The sequence below is a fragment of the Pinus tabuliformis genome, chromosome J (assembly GCF_031772625.1).
Source record: "Pinus tabuliformis cultivar Carrire ecotype Pingquan chromosome J, CPIR1, whole genome shotgun sequence".
Classification (NCBI taxonomy): Eukaryota; Viridiplantae; Streptophyta; class Pinopsida; order Pinales; family Pinaceae; genus Pinus; species Pinus tabuliformis.
This window is the reverse complement of record NC_142295.1, coordinates 1585118396-1585140595: the sequence shown is the minus strand read 5'-3', so window position 1 is coordinate 1585140595 and position 22200 is coordinate 1585118396.

Sequence of the window (22200 nt, the reverse complement as noted above, 5' to 3'; positions counted from 1 at the left end):
CATTTGTGAGGCGAGCAATACTCATTGGTTGCTACTGAAAATGCAGAACTTGGACACCAAGGAAATCTTTTTCCTCTTCAATGTATATTCTCCAGTCAACATCGGAGAAAAAAAGGATTGTTGGGATTCAATAAGGCACCAAGTAGACTTGATAAATCTGGAAAACATAATTATTGCTGGAGATCTCAACCTCACTTTGCATTCGTCTGAGAAAAGGGGAGGAAGTGCAGTTTGAGATTCGGCAAGGGAATGGGCGGAGGATCTCATGCAGGACTGGGACTTGCTTGTTACCGGGAAAAGTGTCTATTTAGAACTGCTCTATCCCACTAAGGTGTGACAGCTGCCTTAGAAACAAACAGAGAAAACTACTTTTGTATTTCCTTTATGAACTATAAATAGAGAGGAATAGAAAGAACCAACCTGTGTCTTGCGCTAATCCTTTGATCTAATCCCTCTCTCCTTTGACAGCTTCCAGCTACCTGCTCCCTTACTTGCCCAGCTTCACCAAGTACCTGTAAGATCACAGAAGAAGAAAACTATACAAAGACATGGATCTATATTCATAAACAACTTAGGATCAGATTTAAGTTAACCATACAAATGTAACAAGCATCAATGATACAAAAGCATGGAGGAGAAACTCAAATAGTTTTTATTGATAAACAAGAAGATCTAGGAGGATTTACAACCGATGGTTCCTGACCCAGCATCAACCTCCCAGCAAAGAAGCCCCTCTTCACCTCCAACAAAGCATAGATCACCCAATACTCTGATGTTTATCTCAAAACCAACAGCAATTCCTTACAATGTGCAAAATTCCAGCCTCTGGATCTCTAGGATGAGGGATCCATATATAGATGTGTGTAAGGAGGATGAGTCAGCTTGTGATTTGATTAGTGTCTTCTCTCTGTTAGTTCTTGCTTCCACTTGGAGACTGAAGGCCTCTTACTCATCCTTGGTCGAATTCAGTGAGGCAAGTGTCATAGGAGAAGATTCTGGAAGCTTCCATTGTCTCTCCACCTCGCGGAATGACATTGCCATTTGTCATTTCTCACCCAACGCACCCTCATAGTGCATTTAGGTGCGTTGCAATGCACCTAGCCAGTGGATTTAGGTGCTATGCAATGCACTTAGCCAATGGAGCAGCTGAAATGATCCTGTTTTGACTTATTCTGAGCAGTTTTTGGTGGAGAACTTCTGGGAGAAGCTGTAATTTGTTGACCTTGTTCCTTTAGGGGTTAGAACAACACTTTTAGGGACTTAGGAGCCCTTGGTTTATGGACATTTCATGCTTGGAGTTGTAAGGCACAAAAATGTCTATAACAGTTGCCCCTAAAGTATGAGACCGTTAATCGGGTGAAATGCTTTATTATGAGGATCCGAAGTTCTTTCAATGCTGGGAGGAGACCTGTAATAAGATACAATACAATACATTATCTTCATACTGTTTTCATGATCTAGCTGAGGCGGGCATTCCCATGCTCATCTTTATAAATTCATTTTCATGTACATAGGACAGACAATCGTCTGATTGTAGACTGATGATTCTGATAGAGCCATCATCCTTTTAGTAGGATGATTATCTGTGCTGCAATGTTGTACATTTTAATGTCTTTATCTCCCTGAATATATATCGCAGCCCGGATGGATGAAACTAGATCCGGGGTCTTCAATCTCTTCCGATCTTCACTCGAAGTACAAGTCGATCCATGTGAGAAATGTTCTGGAGTCGAACATGGAAAGACATCGCTTGATTACCAGTCAATGATGTAAAATGTTAACAAGCGTGAGAGGAATCACCGATAATGATAATGATCCTCAAGGTACTGCAGTACAATTCACGTGGTGTGAATAAAGGACTTGGCGTCGAACACCACACAAAATCTTTCGGTCGAAGGCCATTGATGTAAACCTGTCGCCGGAAGTGAGAAACTTGCCATTGAGGCATGCAAGCTTCAAAGTACTGAATGGGGTGTTCCTAGACCAACTTCTTGGATAGTGAGCTGATGTCGACAAGAAGTGATCCGTCATAGGAGGGCCTTAATGAATCCCACATCAATGACACGGAATGGAGCAAATGATTTTGATGGAGGTGAAAACGATCTGATGATATACGGTTCAGGGTGGCGGTCATGAAAGAATGGAGTATAATGTATGGTAGTGGGTGGGACACAGGTGGCCTTTCTGGATGACTTCTCTTGAACATGTCGGCGACACTGATGTGATGGATTGGTAGCATTAACCCCAAATGTGGATGGTATGGTGTGACCATGGCGATGTGACCGGTGAATGAAACAACCCAACCCGACTCGGACACGGAGTGGAAGTGTCATGTTCAAGAGCGACTTGCTACCAATAAAGATTCTTTGAGTTTTCTTCCCAATTTTTCCCCAGTCATTGCTCACCAGTACCTCTTTATTTTTGTCAAGCTTGAGGAGGATAACATATGCTTGTTCTATAATTTACCCTTCGGGCAAACCCATCGCTATGTTTTAACGAGCCTAGCGATAGTGAAACTCGTTCTCGTCTAAAGACAAGTTTGTCGCTATTAATCTTTTTAACGAGTTTAACGACAAAGATAACTCGGTCCTTTTCATTTTTAGAGAGTCTGAAAAGGTACGTAAAGGTAACTCCAAAATTCCTTTTTCATCATCTAATCCCTTAAGTCCGAAAAAGTATAAAACAATACAGAAGGGATGAATTTTCGATAGTTTTAACGAGCCGAACAAAACAATCGCTCGATCTTTTTGTGCAATAATCCCTCAGGTCCGAAAAGATTAAAATCTAGATGAGGGATAGCACTTCCTGTCCCTTTAACGAGCTGGAAGGCCAAGAACTCGACAATCTTTTCATATTTTACGAGTCAGTTGAAAAGAGCTTAAAGAAGACTCGTCTTTTGAGGAACGAGTGATAAAATGGGTAGCAGCTGATTCCAGGTAAGGTTTGGAATTTTCCAATCACGGCAGTGTCACAAGGATGGCTAGTGAAATCACTCTTCGCAGCTGTTCCTCAAAATGGGTAAACAATCAAATGGAGGTGAATGATCGGCCAATGAAAAAGTGGAGGTGACGGTGCAAACACGACCAAGGCTTTAATGGCTGAAGTACTACATTCACGGTGGTTATTTACCGGGGAATAGTTCATTTTTTAACGAGCTTAAACGTGGGTGGAAACATTTGCTCGGTGCGGGTTTATTTTTTAACGAGCTTGAACCTTGCGGTAACACTGCTCGATTAGATGGTCTTGTTTTGATTTTACCATAAATAGCTTTGTCCTTCCAAAGATCGTACTGTATTTTCAACTGCTTCATCAAACTAGTCAGAAATGAACAATATTTGCTTGAAAACGAGTTTAAAACGCTAATATTTTACTTTGAACTACGTAAAAGTAATTAAAAAGTGTTTTTTACCTCTCATTTTACCATTTCATTTGAACTTGGTTTGTTGGAGCTTTGGAGGTGCTTTTCCCCCTCGATTTTCATCAGTTGATTTCGGGAGATTCTGTGGACGATTCTTGGCGCCGTCTGGACCAGGTAGGAGCTAAACCTGAGCTCTTTCATTTCATGGTTTCCATTTTGCATTTTGAGCTTGATTCCTAGCTTTTCTGAGCCCCTGGGGTTTAAGGAACTCGTTCTGCCATCAACGCACCCTCAGTGTATCGAAACCTGCGTTGAATGTTGGCCTGTTTAAAGGCTATCTGACATTCAACGCACCTAGAACACTGCTATAGGTGCGTTGGGCGCAAAAAGGGAATTTGATGCACAATTTTTGATGGAATTTTTGCCTGTTTCTCACCAAAATCAGGACCTAACTCCTCTCTTGTTTGTTTTTTAGAGATCTTTGGAGTAAGATGACCATTACATGGCGAGAACGTGAGCATGAAGAAGAGGACATGCTTTCCCTACATGATCCAGTTACAGTGAACACGCTGCGGAATTGTGGCTTGCTGAAGTTCTTCCGCATTTCTAGCATGAGACAACAGATCAACTTACTGCAGTATTTGCTCGATGCTTGGGATCCTACCAATCAGGTTTTCCAGATCAGGGGAAAATCTATCCCCTTGACTGTAGTAGACATCTATTTCTTGACTGGCTTGTCGAGGCGGGGTGCCCCTATCTCTTTGTCAGGTTCGGCCCGAGGAGGTGATTCTGTGAGAGATTATGTCCGCCGGTACTGCAGAGAAGGATCTCAGCCGAGTAAAGACGGCAAGATCATCATCCGTGATGTCACTGACAGGTCCCTTAGGACTATTTTGTTTACTTTTGGTAGGATGGCCGGTAGTGCGTCTCTTCATGTAGCCAATCGATCTTATATGCAGCATGCCTTGGAATGCCTCCAACCGAAGGTGTTCAACTGGTGCGACGCAGTACTTCTTGTGATGAAAGAACAGTTGACCAAGATAAAGAACGGGAGGTTGAAGAACTTTGGGTATGGTTCTATTTTGACCACCTTTGCCTTGGAGAAGATACCACTGATGCAGCCGCAGTACATTGCACTCGATTTACCTTCTCCTACCGAACCACGTATGCAAAGATGGGTTGACCATATGTCTAGGCATGCTGGCCAGTCTCAGATTTCATTTTCTGATACCTTCTTTAGGTGGTTTGATCGTCAGGAGATGGTTTATTCTGAGTATCCATACGCTGGCATGGACTTCCGGGGTGATCCAGATTTAGTACTGCCGGATGGCGAGCAGTGGGGCGCCATTGGTAAAATCTTCGACCATATTGTTGTTTATCGTTTTTTGTTTATAATGTCCTTGTGCTTCATTCTATCAAGACTTTAATCAAACTCATGTGTACATGTAGATGTTGGTCCCGTTCGTCCAGTAGTTCGCCTGAGAGTACCAGCTGTTGCCCCAGCAGGAGAGGCCGTCGGAAGGGCTATTCTTCGTGACCTCGATGTGGCCGAGACTCTCACAGCTTTGCAGGAGCAGGTTGAGGGCCTCACTCTCGGTATTCCAGATGTGAGGACCGACAAGCTACCTTTGCGATTACAGCGGCATACTACTGGTGTGCCCAGACGATGGACTCGTCTCCTACGCATGATCGCACAGGCTGTGACTTGCTATAACAAGCATCATTAGACTAGGGTGCCCCCTAGCATTTTGAGTTTTTGCGTCGTTTGACCGATTTTGTCTTGGTTACAGAACATTATGTGTAAACCATAAATAGTTATATATATTTTTGATTTTCGGAGTTTTATTTTGGCTGAGCTACATGATCCACATGCAAAACATTGATGATGTGTTTCTTTTTATAAATGTTGCAAATGTCTATCTAACACATAGTTTGCTAATGAGTCAGTTAATGTGTTTAAGTTTCTGGAAATATGTTGATATTGAATAAGATCAAATTGTCTTTCCAAAATATTAACGCTTAGGAACATGCGATAAATAGCTGGGTTTCGGACGGAATATATACCATTGAGTTGTAGTATTACGAGTTGTGAGTCTAGCCTGACAATTAGTCGGTGTATACCATGAGTGATGGCATCAGAGAGAAGCTCTATCAACGCGCTATACTCAGCGATGTTATTCGTTGATCGACCAATACATACACCTCTGAAACTTACTAACTCGCCGCTTGGATAAAAAATGGCCCAGGCTGTGGAGGACAGGTTCCGCGAACTACGACTCACTCCGTCGGCATATCCAACACATGGCTCCAATAGGTTTGTCATCTGCAATAAATGTAAAAAATGGATTACTCGACCAAAACAAACACTTTAGCGAAAACAAAAATATAACAAAAGCATACTGGTTACCATTACGCATAGTAACGCTTGAGGTACAACCCATTACGAGGTTGTGCCAGTGGAATTCCATCATAATCCATTAACTCGTAGGCTCCCTTTGCTAACGCTCGTTTAGCAATATAGGGGCCCATTCATAAAGACTTAAATTTACCTGCTCCCAATTTATCAGATTCTTGGTCGTAAAGCAAGACCAAGTCACCTTCCGAGAAGACACGGGGTTTGAAATTTTTGTCAAATTGCGCCTTGACTCGTTTCTTATGGGCTTCGTTAGCCAAAGCGGTGTCACGACAGGTTTCATCCAATTGGATTAATTCCAAGAAACAAGCCTCTTCTTCTGAAGTTCCGGGGAGGAGATCAATTGCGAGTTTGAGAGACGAGATTTCACACTGGACTGGTAAGACTGCTTCCAGGCCATATACCAATTGGAAGGGTGTGAACCCGGTTGCATTCCTTACCGATGTTCGGTAAGCCCACAAAGCTGAGTACAGGATTAGGTGCCATCTTCTTTTGTGAACTCCGATCATCCTTTGCAGCATGCGTTTCAGGACCTTGTTGATCGCTTCAACTTGTCCGTTGGCTTGCGGATAATATGGAGTAGAGCTGTCGTGAGACAACCCTAGTTTGGCAGCTAATTCAACCATCATGTGATTGCGAAAATGCGATCCATGATCTGTGACTATAGCCTGTGGTACGCCGAATCTGGCGACTACATGATTGAAAAAAAAGAGGGCAGCTGTTTCACCAGTATTATCTAATGTAGGCATCGCCTCGGCCCATTTGGTAAAATAGTCAACTGCGACTATGATATACCCATGCCCCCTGGTCGAGGTGGGGTTACATGTCATGAAATCGATGCCCCATTTGGCGAATGGCCCAACAACAACTATTGGCTGTAGAGGTGCGGGTGCTCTTCTGGTTTTGCTATCAAAAAATTGACAAGCATGGCAACTTCTGACTGCGGTTATGCAATCTCTGAACATTGTTGGCCAGAAGTATCCTGCTCGTAAAATTTTTTGTGCTATAGCATATCCAGATTGATGCCCCCCACACGCGCCTGAATGACACTCATTCAGGACTTTTTCGGCCTCCTCATGGGTGAGGCACCTTCTCAGAACTGTATCGATACCACGACGGTAAAGTGTATCACCGACGATCATGTAGTCTTTTGCTTGGTATCGGATATGTTTTTGTTCAGAGTGTGAGGTGTTTGGCCTAAATTTTTGGGTTTGGAGATAAATGATTATATCCCCATACCACTCATTGCTTGTAGATATCAGAAACAAACTTTCATCCACGATTGATTCTTCGAATGTTTCATCGTTGGACGACGATGGGAGATCGCACAATAATTCTGCGAAAACTAGAGCTTTCCTTGACTTGGATTTTACAAATTCCAGATCAAACTCTTGAAGGATTGCTATCCATTTTGAGTATTTTCCCCCCAGTAACTGTCGCGAAAATATATAAGTCATGGGGTTGCAATCTGACAGAATGGTAGTTTTCCGAAAGAGGACATAGTGTCGAAATCTCTGTATTGCTTGAATAGCTGCAAGCGCTAGTTTTTCAACGTAAGAATATTTGATTTTTTTATCATTTAAGTTTTTACTTAAATAATATATAGGATGCTCAATTCCATCGACTTCTTGAACTAAAACCATTGCGATGGTCGTATCTGCTGCAGCCAGATACAGGTTAAAATCTCTTTGATAATCAGGGGTGTACATTAATGATGCTTTCATTAGGGAATCTTTTAAAGCATCAAAGGAAGCTTGCGCAACCTGATCCCAGACAAAGGGTACCTCCTTTTTCAAGAGAAGTGTATAACCTTTAGCAAGTTCGGCGTAATTTGGAATGAACCTCCTCAGAAATTTTGCTTTCCCTTGGAGTTTCTGAATCTGAAGCAAATTCGAAGGTGGAGGCAAATTTATGATTGCCTGGACCTTACATGGGTCGAGACGAATCCCATCCTTGGAGACTACAAAGCCAAGTAAACGACCAGAATTGACGCAAAATACACATTTGTGCGGATTGAGTCGTATCTTGTAGTGTCGGCAACGTAGAAATATCGCTCTTAAATGCTGCGGATGATCAGTCCGCTTTCGCGAGTGAGCCGGAAGGTCGTCGAGGTATGGTTGAACGATGTTTTTGATGTCATGGAAGGCATAATTCATTGCCCTCTGAAACGTCGCCCCTGCGTTTTTTAAACCAAAGAGTAATTTTCGATATGCGAATGTGCCCCATGGACAAATAAATGCAGTCTTTGACTGGTCCTGTGGGCGGATATTTATTTGATTATACCCAGAGAATCCATCCATGAATGAAAAGATTTCGCATCCGGCGCATTCATCAATTATCTGGTCAATGAAGGGTGTAGGGTAGTTGTCTTTTGGACAAGCTTGATTTACATCCCTATAATCGATGCACACTCTAATTGACAATATTCGATACCCAATCGGTTAGAGGAACCGGGTAGATGAAACCAGCATGGAGAAGTTTTTCAACTTCTGCCTTAATGGCAGCGGCTTTCTTAGGGTGCACCTGCCTTAGCCGTTGTCGTACTGGTTTGACATCTGGATACATCTTAATTTCGTGTTCAACAGTACTCGAGTCGATGCCTGGCAGTTCACTGTATGACCAAGCAAAGACATCTCTGAATTCGCGAAAAAGAGCGTTATATATTTCCAGTTCTGATGGAGAACAACATTTGCCAACATAAATATTCTCTACAACATCTGTTTTGGTCAAGATATTTATGGCTATAGTCTCTTCAATGTTGGACAAGTTTCGCTCGGAATCCACCGTATTTACAGTATTTGACAGAAAATCAAAGACTGAAGGATGATAAAGGTCATTTCGAGTATCTTCTCCACAATTCGGAAGAAGAGAACGATGGTGGGAATCATTCCATGGTGCTTCTTCAATTATCATTGATTGGACAATTCCTTCGTCGGTGACATGCACACGCGACCATGGATCTGAAGGAGTACCATATTCTCTAGACCTATCTATCCAGACGCTTGATGAGCGTTGATTTGGGTTTGCCTCCCATGCTAGGAACATTGATTGCTATAATATTTCCGTTGGGCTTGGGGGCAAAACCACTGCATGATCCATGTCGATATCGTTTTCTGAGATCTTTGTAGAAGATATCATGCTGCAGGTTCCTATCGACGCTACTTCCGCCAGATTGATTGGAGGTGGAAGAGCGAAAGTTCCCATTAGTATAGGATCTTTTAGTAGGCCTACTCCGATATTCTGAAGCGAATGGGGGCTTCCATGGATCATGGGAATGCTTCCCGTAACTTGAGAACCATTGGGGAGGAAGTTTTGTTGATCGACGATTGTAATCCCTCCTTGAAAGGGAAATGCAATCTTCCTAAAATAGGTCGACACAACAGCTGCCATGGCATATATCCATGGTCGTCCTAGTAGGATGTTGTAATCAAGATTCCCATCGATGACTTCAACATCTATTTCTACCGTTTTCCCTCCTAGTTCAACTTTCAAGTTATTTAGGATACCATATGGGGTATATGTCCTTCCGTCGAATGCTTTTAATGTCGTCGAAGATTGCGACAAGGTTGGAGATCCTAAAGTTTTCCAGCAACTCATCGACATAATGCATGTAGATGCCCCCTCATCAATAATTGTTCGATGAACAGTTTTGTTGAGGGCTTTCACTTGAACAAGGAAAGCTAGTTGAGCTGGTAACTGAGGATCGTATCCATTATGATCGAAGGATACAAGATTGGAATCCTTTGGGTCAATCCCACCAATCGTCGATAATAAAGCCTGCCTTTGGGATGGGAAATTTTGTAGTACTTCAAGAGTCGACATAACGGATGGCGATTGGGCAAAATCTTCCACTATGTTATAATGCTGTGCCGCTCTAGCGCGGGGATTAAATGTCGACTTGTGTACTACTCCCTTTGGCGGTTTTATCGTCAATTCAGGGATGGTGGGTGGCACAACTTCTGTCGAAGTTGTTGTCGAACTACTTGGTTGATCTTTATCCTTGTTGTTCGACAGCTGCGGATTCCCATAATCCTTGTTCCTTGTCGATATCAAAGCATCATTTTGCTGTTTTGAAACCGACAACATTAGCACTTGAGACAGGGAAGCATTTCCACTTTCAACCGGATTTGTTCCTGGATTTGGAAACGGATCAGTTAACACTGCGGAGGTTTTTGAATTCTTGAAGAATTTCTTAAGCTCAGCTCTGTGTGGACAATCTGAGGTCCAGTGATCCTCATCACATATAAAGCATGGAGTTTTTGGTTTCCTATTTCCAGGAGGGTTCGAAGAAGATTTTTCAGGTGATGATTCCTCTTGTTTCTTCTTCTTCCCTTTGCCTTTCTTCTTGCTTCCTGGTTGTTTGGTTTCTTTGCCTTTGTCTGTCAATACGGCATTTACTTCCGAAGCAAGAAGCTCGTCTTTTGCATTTTGACCTGAAATCTTATGGGCCTTTTTGGATGTAGCCTTTATCGATTTCGTGTCTGTCGTGCCAATCACGCCATCGCCGGCATGAGAGTCATTATTTGATTTAGGAGGAGGAGGAATTGAGAATTACGGTCTAGGGGCGTCAGGTATTTTGTCGTAGAGCGTGCCAGACTGAGTGTAAATCAAGTCCAGATATTGTGCACGAGCGATAACTTGCTCTTCTGTTACGACTCCCCCCTTTGCCACATCTTCCGTGATGGAAGGTAGTAATGACTTGATAAACCATTCAGCTAAGAGCTGATCGGGGACGTACGTTTTTACCATCCTACGACGACGTCGCCACTCATGTATATGATTAGATATGTGAGTGGCCGTTGTCTGTTTGAAGTTGGTAAGAAGTTCTATTCCCGTTTCGTACCTTATTGGTAACTGAAAATGGGTTAAAAAGGTTGTGGCTAAGGTACTGAAGTTGTCGAATGAAGCTCTAGGCAATTCAATGTACCATTTTGCCGCCGGACCCGTTAACGTCCTCTGAAAGAGGCGAAGTCTTATCAAATCATCATTTAGGGTGTTTGATGAACACCATAGATGAAAGGTCATCACGTGATTCGATGGATCTTCACCCAGATTTCCATTAAATTTAGGAATATCTGATGGAAGTTTATGCGGAATCGCTGGCCACCAAGGGGCGTAAGCAATTGGATCGTTTGTTAACCGATTTAAATAAGGTAACTCTAAGGTTGCCACGAAGGGTAACTGTTGATTCAAGTTAGGTGAAGCATACCCAGGATAAGATGGAATCGCTTGAGCAGTTGGTCTTTGCATACCGGCATAATGCATTTGATGCTAGTATGTTTGATAAGGTTGGTGGACATGACCATTGTAAAATGGTTGATTTTGACCGTTTTGAATGTACGGCTGTCCACTGTTCGTAAAGATTTGCTGCTCAGGAGCTTGGTATACTTGTTGGAATTGCGGTTGTTGGTATTGCACCAGCCATGGTTGTGAAGCCATGTGTTGTTGCGCGATACTAACCGTTTGACCAAGGTGAGGGGTAATTGTACCCATTTGGACCTGCATCGCTCCACTAGTCGGCGATTGTGGTTGAGTCGCAGGGTCAAGGGGCTGTTGCATTACAACCTGAGAAACCTGAGGTTGGCATACAAAAGGCAGCATTTGAACTTGCGACACCGTCACAATAGCTGGCGTAGTCGGGATGTTCAACACAGGTACGCATTGTTGCATCGAATACACAACTCTTGGTTGTTGAGGTAGTATAGGTACCCAACCACTTGAGGTAATTCCAGTATAACCTGAATGTTGTTGTGAACTCCCGTATGGATATCCTCCCAGAGGGGATAACGAAAGGGTATACTGCCCCCCATACGGTGGTAATCCAGAACTCAAGGGAATTGTTTGCCCTTGGGGACCGGACTGCCCAAATTGACCTCCAAATGGATCAATTTGTTGAGACTCAACATAAGAGTTTCCGGATATTATTCTGGATGAACAAACAGGAACAGACCATACTGTCGAAGTAGCCCCTGAGTGAGCTCCTTCTAGCGGTTGAGAGCTATTCGGGACAGATGGTATGCCGGCGAACATTGTTGGAGTGATAGGAGGGAGTTCTGCCGTCGCTGTGTCAGATGACACAGTCCTAGATGTTGACGGTAGTTCAGACATTTGTAGTCTATCCAAAAGATTACCTAGCGATTCTACAGGAGCTTCCGCTGGTGGTAGACTAACTTCTGATGAAGAAGGATATAGAGTGATCCCGACTCCAAAGTGCGTTGGAGTACTTGTTTGAGGATCTTCTACAATTTCTTCTATTGCAATCAGACCAAGTGGAAGGGGAAGACCGTCAGGTCCGTAAAATATTTTTGGTGTCGAAGAAGGTGTGAAATCGGTAGCGACAGATGTTTGAAGAGTAAGACTCTCCGAACCGGTTGTAGATGGAACTGGTTCGGTAACACAAGTGTTTATTCTCAAACTAGGATAAGTATCACTGTCCTTCTGTGGCCGTTGAACTTCTTCTGTAGAGGTAGGGATTCCAGAAATGTTTGGAGTAACCAGAGTCTCTGATGTCGTTGGAACACTTGTTCTAACTTTGATAGGAGATTTGGAACCGGTTAAACGAGTTCGCTTTGTCCGTATTGGTTTCGATTCCGGAGACAAAGACGGTTGATTCATAAGCCTCCGCGAACGACGGGGTTTCAATTGACTTTCTTCCACGATTGCGGATTACTCGATCAACTAAAATAAAGGGAAAGTATGTTTCCGAATTAAATGAATTTTAGACGCTTTGACACAACTTGTTTTTTCAGTTTTTAAGAGTCGAGAAAAAACAAAAGATGACTCTAGTCTCCTTCGATGTTTAATGAGCCTGAAGTGACAAGTGCTCAGATGGACCTTTTCCGTTAAGGAGTCTGAAAAGGAACGAAAGGGACTGCTCTAGAGATCTAGGTAGAGGGAGTACCAAACCAATCGCAAAACTGCAGAATACTTTTTACGGTACGGCAGTCAATCTTCCCGAATGCTGTGTTCAGTGCATTGCGATTGGCAGGGCGGCAGACACGGCTTCCTATGGATAAACGATTTAAGCCTATAGGGGTCTCCCAAAATATACTCGACGGTACGTGGGAGCACAAGTCCGTACTGGCACTTATCGTCTCAAAGTGGAGGAATCACCCAACCTTCAGTGAGGACAACAATTACCAGGCTTTACGACGCCGGAATACGTCTCTAGCCTAGACCTCTAAATGTTGTGCGTTAAGTTCCAAAGCGTTGTTAGATTCATTGAATTTATTTTAAGTTGATCTTGCTTATGAAGTTTGCCTTTTGGGTTCACCACGAGATGTAGATGTAATTCCTAAAATGCAATCTAAATATGATAAACAAACTTTTATCTCTTTTCTGCAATGAAAATCCTAGCTACTAGAGGAAAAGAAAGACACAATCTTTTCACAAAGAGCAAAGAGCACACTGTAAATGCACTTTCCTAAATCAAGCCAAACAGACTGTCTATATGCAAATGCACATGCATGTATTTGTTTTCCACTTTCTTAGTATTGATGCTAAAAAGAAAGTTGATGTACGAATCTGAATTTGCTTTCAAGCGACAAACACAAACAAGCTTCTTTTCGAAATCAAAAGATAGAGATGATTACGACACTTTACGATTTTGAAATGAATACTTGTTTTGACACTAGAAAATCACAAATTCAGACCAAAGGCAATAGTAAAAGTATAATCGACCATCAACAACAATCAAACTTTCTCCTATGATCGAAATCGACACTTGCGACAGATCTAAATCAAAGGATGACAGTACGACTATTCTACTTTTGAAATGGAAAACTGTAAACGACTCAACAAACACACAAAAACATCTACAGTTCTTTTGTACAAAGGAGGCAGAATAACAGTAAGGAAAAGGGGTTTTAAACAGACATATACTGATCACAGGCTGCAAAATTCAGAGACAAAACTGGAAAGAATGAAGCACAAGAACCTCAGTTGCACAGGGCTAGTCTGATCAGCGCACCTGTAACACAGAGAAACTGCATTGCAGCGCAGGTTGCCCTTTCGGGAAGTGCGTTGAAATGCAGGATCTCTTCACAGTACCTACGCTGGGCCAGAAATGAGAATCTGTCCGGGTTCTGGGTCACAGTTTGCAGTTTAGTCTTTGGTTTTTGGCCGAGTAAAAGCAATCAGTAATGCACAATCAGGGGTAGATCTAAGGAGGGTCTAAGAGCTATCACAAGGGCAATCAGATAGTCTATGAATCAGCTGTTCAAATCATAAACAGATCCAGTGAATGGATTGAAGCAGCAGATGTCTACTTTGCATTTGTTATGGCAAATGCAGTTCGAATGCTACTTATAAGTTTATGAAACAAACAACAAGAGATACACAAACAAACTAATTAGACAATCCTCCCCAGCGGAGTCGCCATTTTGTTACCGGGAAAAGTGTCTATTTAGAACTGCTCTATCCCACTAAGGTGTGATAGCTGCCTTAGAAACAAACAGAGAAAACTACTTTTTTATTTCCTTTATGAACTATAAATAGAGAGGAATAGAAAGAACCAACCTGTGTCTTATGCTAATCCTTTGATCTAATCCCTCTCTCCTTTGACAGCTTCCAGCTACCTGCTCCCTTACTTGCCCAGCTTCACCAAGTACCTATAAGATCACAGAAGAAGAAAACTATACAAAGACATGGATCTATATTCATAAACAACTTAGGATCAGATTTAAGTTAACCATACAAATGTAACAAGCATCAATGATACAAAAGCATGGAGGAGAAACTCAAATAGTTTTTATTGATAAACAAGAAGATCCAAGAGGAGTTACAACCGATGGTTCCTGACCCAGCATCAACCTCCCAGCAAAGAAGCCCCTCTTCACCTCCAACAAAGCATAGATCACCCATTACTCTGATGTTTATCTCAAAACCAACAGCAATTCCTTACAATGTGCAAAATTCCAGCCTCTGGATCTCTGGGATGAGGGATCCATATATAGATGTGTGTAAGGAGGATGAGCCAGCTTGTGATTTGATTAGTGTCTTCTCTCTGTCAGTTCTTGCTTCCACTTGGAGACTAAAGTCCTCTTACTCATCCTTGGTCGAATTCAGTGAGGCAAGTGTCATAGGAGAAGATTCTGGAAGCTTCCATTGTCTCTCCACCTCGCGGAATGACACTGCCATTTGTCATTTCTCGCCCAACGCACCCTCATAGTGCATTTAGGTGCATTGCAACGCACCTAGCCAGTGGATTTAGGTGCTATGCAACGCACTTAGCCAGTGGAGCAGCTGAAATGATCCTGTTTTGACTTATTCTGAGCAGTTTCTGGTGGAGAACTTCTGGGAGAAGCTGTAATTTGTTGACCTTGTTCCTTTAGGGGTTAGAAAAACACTTTTAGGGACTTAGGAACCCTTGGTTTATGGACATTTCATGCTTGGAGTTGTAAGGCACAAAAATGTCTATAACATTGCTGGACATCAAACCCTCTTCCGGTAAGTTCTTTTGGTCTAACAAAAGAGTAGGACCTGGACATATTGTTTCCAGATTAGATAGATTTTTCATTCAAAGCTCCTATCTGTTACTAGGTCTTGAACCCAGAATGCAAATTCTCGCTAGCAGTGTCTCGGATCATAAGCCTTTAAAACTAGAGCTTCTTTCCCATCTAGATCTTGGTCCTATACCCTTTTGATTTAGCCCCCTTTGGGTCAAGGAGTCAAACTTCATGCAAACAGTCAAGGATTGTTGGAATCAACCCGTCAAAGGTTATGCTTTTTTCATCTGGGAGGAAACTCTTAGAAGGGTAAAAAGAGAGCTAAAATGTTGGGCCAAATCTCTGTCCAACCCAACTACAGAAAGGAAAGCTATTAAAGCCTCCCTTGCCTCTCATCAAACTTACATGGAAAGTGCTACAGTCACAGAGGATCTATTCGAGAAAGAAACACAACTGCAACAGAGCTTTCATAAGGCCTGTCTAGCTGAGGAAGAGTACTGGAGATTAAAATCCCGGAATCTCTGGCTTAAAGTAGGGGACAGGAACACTGCGTTTTTTCATAAACAAGCCTAGGCCAGGAAATGCTTCAACACCATCTCTGAGATCAAGGAGGATAAAGATATTTACAAGGACTTCGCAGACATTAAGAAAGCAGCCTTTTCTCATTTCCAAAATTTGTACAGCGAAGATAAGGATCCGACCCATCATCCAGATCTGTTAGACGTCATACCTTCAGCAATCACTCCTCATATGAACAGGCTTCTTGAGGACAAAATCACTAAAGAGGAAGTTAAAATGGCCCTATTTGAGATGGATCCGGACAAGACCCCGGGGCCGTATGGCTTCTCTACCAGATTCCTTCAAACCTGTTGGCCGATTGTTGAAAAGGACCTTCTCAAAATGATCCAAAAGTCCTAGAATGCTCAGAAAATAGGAGGTAGTACAAACTCCACATTCTTAGCCCTTATGCCCAAGGAAAAAGGCGCCAACAACTTCAGTAGATTTCGTCTGATTTCCTTATGCAACATTGGGTACAAGCTAATCACCAAAGTAATCGCAAATAGACTGAAGCCCATCCTTCCCAAAATAAATCCAGAGAATCAAGGAGGATTCATAAAAGGAAGGAAGATCGTGGACAACTTCACCCTAGTTCAAGAGGAAATACACTCAAGTCTTCTCCGAAAAGAACAAGGTATGGTGGTCAAACTCGATTTAGCTAATGCCTTTGATCAGGTAAATCATAGTTTTCTTTTAAAAGTCATGAGAAAGCTTGGTTTTTGGGAAAACTTCATTAAATGGGTCCGGGCATGCATCTCAGAGCCATGGATTGCTCCTCTTGTAAATGGAAGAGCCATTGATTTTTTCAAAGCCTCGAGAGGACTTAGGCAGGGGTGTCCCCTTTCCCCCATGCTTTTTGTCATCCAAGCCTCTACTCTCAGTTTTCTGTTAGACAAAAAGATGCAAGATAAAGAAATTAATGGACTCTGTATTGCAATAGGGGTTAAAAACATAAACCATGCCTTATTTGCGGATGACACTCTACTTTTAGGTAATGCCTCTCTCTCCTCTGCCTCTAAATTTAAAGCTATGTTGGATGAATTTAGTGAGGTCTCAGGCAGTGTTGTGAATAAGAACAAATGCCATATCTTCAGCTGGAATACCACGCCCAGATTTCTCTCTGTTATCTCTCGTCGTTTGGGTTTTGCAGCCTCCTCTTCCTGGACCTCTTTCAAATACCTTGGCCTCCTTGTTTTTCATAAGAGACTTACAAGTAAAGATTGGCTCCCTCAACTTGAAAAATTCAAGTCTAAGATCCAAGCCTGGGGCTTCTCCTGGCTCAATTCTGCAGGCAAGCCTATCCTAATAAAATTTCTTCTCACCAACCTCCCTCTATTCCATTTTGCTGGGCTTCTCGCTCCAGTAATCATATTAAAAAAAATGGAAGAGTTCATGCGCAGGTTTTTTTGGAAGGGTGGAAAACAGAATGAACAAAAGATTCCCCTCATCAACTGGAAACCATCTCCAAGCCTCTTTGGGAGGGTGGTCTGAGCTTCAAAAATATCTATTAGCAGAATGTGGCTATGGTAGCCAAGATTGTCTGGAGGATCATCGCGCCCAAGCCTGGCTGGGCCCAATTAGTTCTCTGGAAAAATTATTTCAGAGGCCCGCGATTAAGCTGTTTAGACAATGTGATCCACATGCCCAACTCGCCCTTCCTCAACCTGTACGCTAAAGCTGCTCCCTTAATCAAAGCGCACTCCTACTGGATCCCAGGCAATGGCAAAAAGATAAATATATGGACTGATAAAATTATGAATAAGGACCCTATCGAAGACAGAGCTTCCATTAGAGCGCTGCGCTGTTGGATGGACAGAGAGGGCCTATGCATGTTGTGGGATATATCACATTGGAGCGACTCTGTCTGGGCAGGCTGGAAGAACATTGAAGTGCCGGTTCATCTATTCAAAGAATGGTCCACGTTGCTCGATCTTCCTCACGGACTGGCGCCCATACATATGAGGAAAAAGGATTCGAAAGGCTGGGGGTTGAATAATAGAGGCTATGTGGTCTTCATGGGATACATTAAGCTGAATGAGAGGCCTTACGTCCCCCCCGACCCAGCTCCTTGGCAGGGAGTCTGGTGTACCCCTTCATGGCCCAAGGTCGATTTCTTTGCTTGGCTTCTTTGCCATGGCAAAATTCTAACATATGACATCTTGCAGAGGAAAGGATTCCACGGTCCCTCCATATGCCCGCTATGTAAAGAAAACACAGAAACCGCAGTCCACTTAACTCTTGAGTGCAAATATTCTAAGCAGATCTGGTTCACCTTCACTCATAATTTGGATCCAAACTTTCACCTGCCTAGTTCCATTGCTGAACTCTTTTCAAATTGGGCAATCAGATATCCTGGACAGCCTCCTAAAAATCAGGTAATCAAAACTGCATGGGCTATTTTTCCAAAGATCCTTTGTTGGCAGATATGGCTTGAACGGAATAGAAGAATTTTCATAAACACTATGCAAAATCACAAGGTCTTAGAAATCAAAATCAAATGCCATATGCAGGAGTGCTTGACTGATATAAAAGATGACTCTAATCTTAGCCAACAGGACATTGCTTGGGGATCATTCCTTGACTTGCAATTCCATCCAGTAGTCAGAAACGCCCCTTCTCTTCAGGACTGGAAAATAAGGAAAACTGAAATAGATTTTCAAGACTGGCTCAAAGCGCAATCAAGACACTCTTTCTTCTTTGATGGGGCAGCAAAGGGAAATCCGGGCAAAGCTGGTGCAGGAGGTGTTGTTGTAAATTCTTCTGGGAAAAAATCCAATCATTTGCTTTGGGGCTTGGACATTTAACCAGCATTCAAGCTGAGGCTTTGGCCCTCTTTCAAGGCCTCAAGATTCTCAAAGATCTAAATATAAGTGAAGCTATTATTATAGGTGACTCCCAGATAATTATAAACGCAATGATCTCCAATGTTAGGATATTCCGACACATAGGATATAGTTAAGTTCAACTTGGTCTAGTATATAGTTAGGTTAGAGTTAGGTAAAGTGTGTTTCTTTACCGTTGTACATTTTGTAACTTACAATCCGACGGTCACGATATGTAGTGATCCGACGGTTCACTCTCACCTCGGTATTACCGACACTTGATCCGTGGCTTGACACCCGATTGGTCCATGAGTTCTATTTAAAGCGCATGGAGGGTCATTGTTCGGGTAATCCGTGCATGAGAGAAGCTTATGTAAATTTTCATTCTTTGATTAATAAATTGCCTGTAGTACCCACGTTGGGACAGGCCGTGGACTGTTTCCCTCCTTGCACTCTGAGGGTTTTAACCACGTCAAAAATACTGGTGTATTGATTTGAGATCTGGTTGTGAGCAGTGTCCTTTTGGTATTCTTTCTGTGGAACTTACCCTGTAAATTCCTACATGGTATCAGAGCTATTTGAGGGCCGCGTCCGTTGGTGATCCAAATCTGAAGCCGGTAGAACTGCATGCGGTTGTCGTTTCCTAGATCTGCTGTTTCTGACTGCTTTCGGGCCGAGAGGACTGCTCTGTTGCGTTCGGAGCATCTGTTCCAGTGAGGAACCCCTTTCGTTTCACGCGAAAAGGTTTCCGGTAGCCCTAGCTGCGTCATTTTTCAGATCGGGAGGTATACAGTGTTTCTTTTGCAGTTTACTGTTATTTTCTCTCTGCTTATTTCGGTCTCAGTTTATTTAGCCTTTTTTTTAATCGGATCTATACCTTTCATTTCTGCGTATGCTCTTTGCCCTGCGACTCTGTGCGATCTGGGCAAATCAGAAACAGAAAGGAAGGATTTTTCTCATGCGTATGCTCTTTTCCCTGCACCTTAGTGTGATCTCGGAAAATCAGAAACATTGAGAAAAATATTTAGTTTTTCGGCTAAAGCTAACTTTGAGATTTTTTTTTAAAAATTTCTAGTTTTTTGGCTAAAGCTAACTTCGAGCCGCAAGGTTCGTTTTTCTTTGCATATTCGTGTTGGGTTTTGTGTTTTGTGTTTTGTAGGGAAAAAGAGCTTTCTCAAGGCAAGCACGCAAACCAAGGCCCCCCCCCTCTCTCTCTCTCTCTCTCTCTTCTCTCTCTCTCTCTCTCTCTCTCTCTCTCAAATTTTTTGTATAGATCAATTGGTTCAAAGCTATTTTAAGAGAGTAGAGGTCTTGGGTTCAAGTCTCCATTTTGTGGGGGCGGATTTTTTCATTCCCGCACATTCGCGCACTTTGCTGGCAACGTCAACAATTTTTTTTCAAAAAGCCATAACTTCTTCATCCGGAAGCCTTTTTCAGAGCCGTTTTTTTTTAAAACCGCCTATTTTTTCGAGATCTATCCGTTGGAACACTTACTTTCAGCATCTTCAGCTTCAATTTTTTTTTAAAATGGAAAGTCCATGCCAAGTCATTCTTGACAGCACTAACTACTTCCAATGGGTAGAATACATGGAAGATTTACTTAGAAGTAAAGGTCTCTTCAGAATAGCCACAAACCAAGAGAAGAAACCAAAATATGAAGACAAGGCGGCAAAATGGGAAAATAGACAAGATCAAGCACGTGGTTTGATAGGGATGTCTATTTCTCCTGATCTTAGATTCCACATTGCAGGACTTGAGACTCCTCATGAAGCATTAGAAAAACTTGCTAAAGTTTTTGGGATTAAAAATGAAATTAGAGCCCATCAACTTGAAAATGAGCTGCTTACTTTGGATCCTAATAATTTTTCTTGCATTGAAGATTTCTTGTCCAAATTCAAGACCCTTAGATATCTCTTGGAAGGTGTTAAAGTTAAGAAAGAAGATGGTAACCTTATTTATTCCATCCTTACTAAGTTGGGACCAGCCTACTCTGTATTTGTTTCCACTTTCCATTCTACAAGGGAAGCTTTCATTTGTCAAGGACAAGACTACAAGGCCCCTTCCTTTGACTCCTTTTGTGATTCCTTAATAAGAGAACAAGAAAAACTCTTACACCTTGGTCTTCTTAATCTTGGAAACTCTTCCACGAAAGCGTTAGCCGCCCAGCAGCAACCAAATTCAAAGAATCCTAAGAAGTCATATCCTCAAAAGAATGGTCCTAAACCATCTCAGCCTCAAAATGAAAGATCATTTCAGCAAAATGATAAGACCAATAAAAACAAATGGAAGAAGACTGATAGACATTGTAACTTTTGTAATCGAGATGGCCACTTAGAATCTAAATGCTTTAAGAAGATGGAAGCCTTGGAAGCCGCAATGAAGAAACATAACATCCATGTGGAGCCTACTTCAACTTCAACTTCCGGAATGGCACTTTCTGCATCTCATTGTCAATCATCTCAGTCTGGTTATGCATTAAATGTATCTTCTTCTTCTTCTCATTCTCATGAGTGGCTCATTGATTCTGGAGCCTCTTGTCACATGGCCAAAAACCAAGCCATGTTTTCTTCTTTAAATGATTGTAACACCAAAAATATATATATTGGTGATGATAGATCTCTTAATGTTGTAGGGACTGGAACTGTTCATCTAGACAATGGTCAGTTTAATGATGTATTATGTGTTCCAACCTTATCCTGCAACCTTCTATCTGTCTATCAGATAACTCACTCAGGTGAAGGTAAAATTGTTGAATTTTCACCTCATGATGTTGTAATCAAGGATCTAAAAGATCCTAAACAGATTCTCGCTACTGGTCTTGCTGATGATTCCAAAAGGTTGTATAAGTTTCACAACTTTGGGTCATCCAATCTTCCCTCAGTATTTGTTGCTCATAATGATGAAGTGAGCAAACTTTGGCATGAGCGATTTGGTCACTTAAACTATCGCTCCCTTCAGCATCTATGTAAAGAAAATATGGTGACAGGTCTTCCTATGGTATCTTGCAGAGATGGTGTTTGTTCCGGATGTGTACTCGGAAAACATCATCGGGACAGTTTTGACAAACGTGCCTCTTGGCACGCCTCAGCCCCTTTACAGCTTGTGCACAGTGATTTATGTGGTCCTCTTCCTGTTGCTTCATTCTCTGGCTGCAAGTACTTCTTAACTTTCATTGATGATTTCTCCAGACGCACTTGGGTATACTTCTTAAAACTCAAGAGCGAAGTATTTAACACTTTTTTGGCCTTCAAAGCCTTTGTTGAAAAACAATCTGGACATCAAATTCTTAAGCTAAGAACTGATAATGGTGGAGAATATGTTAAAAACACATTCATCAACTTTTGCACCGAAAATGGAATTCAAATGCAACATACTGTTCCATACACTCCACAACAAAATGGTGTAGCTGAACGGAAAAATCGCACCTTAAAGGAAATGGCTAATTGTATGCTGCAATCTAAAGGACTCAGTCTTAGTTTTTGGGCCGAAGCAATTAATTGTGCAAATTATATAATCAATCGCACTCCTACTAAGGTTCTAGAGAATATCACTCCAGAAGAAGCTTGGAGTTCCATTAAACCAGATGTAAGTCACTTTCGTGTG